Source organism: Nelumbo nucifera, chromosome 1, assembly GCF_055504915.1.
Source record: "Nelumbo nucifera cultivar China Antique chromosome 1, China Antique-T2T, whole genome shotgun sequence".
Taxonomy (NCBI): domain Eukaryota; kingdom Viridiplantae; phylum Streptophyta; class Magnoliopsida; order Proteales; family Nelumbonaceae; genus Nelumbo; species Nelumbo nucifera.
Genome location: NC_142649.1, coordinates 75,335,004 through 75,339,571, shown reverse-complemented (window position 1 = coordinate 75,339,571; position 4,568 = coordinate 75,335,004).

Here is a 4,568-nt window from a genome sequence, read left to right as displayed (position 1 = left end):
CCTCATGTAAAGAATATAAAAAGAAAAGCTGAGAGAAAATAAAGCTTCCAATAAGAAGAATAAGAGAGCAGATTCATGCGACACTTATTTGAATTTCAGGTCATCAAATGAAGGTGCACAATACTTCTTTTGAAATAATCCAGCTTTTAAAAAGAAGGGAATATCACTCTATTTCACTTGGAATTAGGAAACATATTTGTATTTTTTTCTTTTTTCTTTTTTTGCAATTTTCTATGGAATACAAGTTACAGGTTTAACATCTGCAAAAAAAAAAAAGTGAAAAACCATAACTAATTCAGCCATTCCACATATCTAAGGTTCTTTTTCATCCCACTAAAGCAGTTCAAAAAAATCTACCAAAAAGCCAAATTCACAAAAGTTTCTAATTTTGAGACTCCCATGTAGTCTTTTTGTGTCCAAAACCACATCCCCCCTTATCTACACCTACCTCCATCCCCTCAAACCTAAAACCTTGGACCTAATCCCTTACTATCATCACTTATTTTATCAATTTCCCTCAAATTTATCATCGGTCAGCTTTGGATCACAGCAGTCCAACACTAGATATGTTCTAGAATTTAAGGTATTGATATAATCTCATAAATAAGTTAATATAAGCTACAATGATGAAAGAAAAAGAAATGAGATTGAACATTTAGTTTAGTCTCTAAAAGAGTTTCCAAAGAATGATATCAGCTTTGATTGTTTGATCAGTTTGATGTACCTTTGTATGTGACAACTCCCATTGATTGGAATAAAACTTAAACCGCCTGATTCTTGAAAAGAAGTACAAAACATAGCATATTCTAGTATCGAGATAAGTAAGAATCATGTAGAAGTGAAATAGAAACCTTTTCCACTAATGTCAACTCAAGGGACAGATTTTGAGCTACAACTCGCATGAGGATATCTTTTGAACTCGTATGACTGAATTTTTCCCCATACAAATTAGAGAAAAATATCTGTATTTTTTTGTAATTTTCTATAGTTTTTGGAATTTTTCTATATTTTTTTGTATTTTTGTATTTTATTATTTTTATTTTTTATATGGTGTTCTTTTTCCTATATTTTTTCTATGTATTTTCTGTATTTTATTTAATTTTTATGGCATTTTTATTATATATAAATATTTTTTGTTTTTAATTTATTTATGACATCACGGGTCGAATGGTTTGACCTGAACGGTTGAACCACGGAACCGGAAAACGGTGCCAAGAACGGTTCCATTTCTAGGTTGGTTTTTAAAACATTGATCCAGGTAAGTGTATTTACCTATGTTCTTTTATTTTTCAAGTAAATAAGGTAATGACCATTTTAGCCATAAAAATCCATTATTAAAATAGGTATTTTAGTTCCATTCAATTGTTAGCTAGCAACTTTCTTCCTAGGTGAAAAAGTTATTTACCCATCTAAGAGATGGGTATACATAGAAAAATAAACTTTCCTAACCCCCACATTAATTTAAAAAAAAAAAAAGAATATAAATTTCTTAATCTATAAGAATCAAAATTTCATTTACCAACTTTTCCCTTTCAAAATCCAAAACAAAAACACCCCGATAATATTTAAAACTGACAGAAAAGAGGGGGGAAAACCACTCATACTTCGTCCATTGCCACCAAGAATTTTCGGAGCTTAACTGCAGACTGCAGCACATCAATCAACAAATGAGTATTTCAGAGGCCCATCCTGTAGGAAATTGGAATATATAGTCGTAGATTTGTAATCTATCCAAGAAGGACGCATCGATGGATCAATAAGTTGCCTTTCTCTCCCCTACTAAACTGTCGTCGAGAGGGTGGACACAGACAGCACACAGGCTTCCAATTACCATTTACCACTAAATTGCCTGTTTATATGAGACCCATTACCTGATTTTCCTCCCCTTCCCATGTCTTCGCCCTTCTACTAAATTCTAATATCCTGTAACCACATCTGTAGACATTTTCCGTAACCACTCACAAACCAACAACGCTCGGAGAAAACGTATGATATGGTGCAAATCTCGTGTAATACATAAAAAGCAGAAATTTACATATAGGTCTTCTATACTTTTGAGGTATTTGACATTTGAATTTTTTTTAAGGCTTAAAACATATTTCATTCATTCAATAAAATACATAGACTTTCCAAAAAGATCAATCAAAACCCAAATACAATTTCTCATGAAGAACAAAATATAAAAATGGATGTAAGAGAACAAAAGAATTTCTGCAATCAAACAAAGGTGAAAAATCATCAACAAAAGTAGAAAAGCACAACTCTAATCCACCATAAACGGTTAGAGAAAAGACATGAGAGGTTCCCAAAAGAGATTGTAAATAGCCGATATAGCATGGTTGGGGTAGATTCACAAAAGATGACAGAGCCCCAAACATTACAACCGATACCAGATACTGTAGCTGCCTTCCATAATGGCACTCATCGGAGAATTATGAATGGAACTGATCATGAATTGTTTCCGCTAGAGAACCGCAATCGGACTTAACCATGGACGGCAAAACAAAAAGCAACACCCACTGGTATCGAAAGCGCAAACATTACAACCGATACCAGATACTGTAACTGCCTTTGGCATTTGAATTTTAAGTGCAATATTTTGAACTTTTATAAGTATCAATTAATCCTAATTCCATAATTTGGCATTATAATGTTTGCGATTCACGTGTGAATAATAATATAAAGAGTCCCACATTGGAAGGAAGACAGTTGCAAATGATAGAATACAAGTACATGTATATGTACGAGTCCCTTGATTTTGATGACTCCTCTCAATGCACAACATAATGAGTTAAAATCATTAAAATGCCCATATTCAGATTTTTCCTTTCTAGTGTTCCTCTTCAACTACTTTTACATGCAATCCAATAACACAAAGAAACACCCATTCATACAATAACAAAGCAATTAAAGCCTGCACCTAAATAAAAGCATCCAAAAACAAGCAAGAACATTTGAGTTCACTAGTGAAGCCTCCAAACGACAGGATGGATGAATACTAAGCAATACTTACATGTTGGTATTTGTATCCATACAAATGTACCAAGCACCAAATTTTTTATGCCACCACTGTTTAGGGATGCAATGGGATGAATTTAAGGAGGGTTTTATAATTCTAGACCCTACCCATCCCCTAGACCTCCCAACCCGCACCCTCCCCAAAACCCATAATGGGTTGGATTTTCATAATCCAACAAATGAAAATGCAAAACCACCTCAACCCTACCCTCTCTTTATATAATTTCCTATTATTTCCTGTTTTATGTCAACTAACATATAAAAAACACAAAAATTATCAATTATCCTTCACAAAAAAAAAATCAAAATATTATTACATTCAACACCTAGTATACAAATTCATATGCCTTCCAACAATATATAAGTCGGGAAGGGCATGGTTTTCAAACCGTTGTTGACCGAATGACCGGACCGTTCAGCCCAAAAATCATCCAGGCAACAAATTCTGTTTCACCCCAAACCTGGTCTTATGCAAAAAGATATTGACTTCATCAATAACCCATTAACCCGAGCAAGGAGCAACCGAACCACCAACCCCTTTGAAATGTTTTTGCACTTTTTTGTTTCAATTTTTTTATTTTTTTAAATTGTGACAGGCCATCCATTTGGACCAAATGGTCAAAACATTGACCCAAAAACCAGTGGTCAAAGAGGTTCCAATTCTGAGTTGGATTTTAAAACATTGGGGAGGGTTGGGTTTAGCCTAATACTAATGTCCTACCCATACCCGTATACCCATATGGATTGTGAAATCCGATAACTCTCCCACTTCAAAATCCTTTTTTTTTAGGGAAAAAGACCTCCCCATTGGGGCAAGTAGAGACAGATGCCCACCAGGTGGGTAAAAATTACCATTTTGTACCCAAAAGTAAAAGAATGAAAAAGAGAATCTAAACATTAGCATTTTATAATTTTATTCTTATCTTAATGTTGGTTTTAACGAATTTGGACCTCAAGTGTCCGAAAGAATAGTGTCAAGTTAAAAGTCTAGGCCCTCAAGTTTCCCTTCCCCCAAATTACACATCCCCATGTATAATTTACTCATGAAACCGACTATCATCTAAACCAAAATTATTGACTTTTTTCAGCTCTAGCAAGTACTAACACGCATATCTTACACTATATCGTGTATATATATATATAGAACCCCACCATCATTTGCAACAAAACCATTGATTTTTTCACAGCTCTTGTAAGTAATAACACGCATATCTTATACGTTTATTATCTCAGTCGGCTCTACTCCCGCCTAACACCAAGCCCTAAGCTAAGTATATCGTTGGTCTATCATTCATTGACGGTTACAGGCTTCTACCGTGTATATAGTCTTTTCTCCGGTCACCTAAGATTCTTGCATTCAACCTTGCAGCTCATCAAATAACAAGTATAGTCTCTTAAGATCCCCCACTATGCCAGACTTTCTGAATCTGTTTTCCTTCTCGGAACAGGAATTCTATCTATATTCTTTATGATCTGATGGGTAATAGGATTCCCATCACTTGTTGGGGCATGGGGGAAGAAAAATGATGAAGCAACTACGACCACAGATA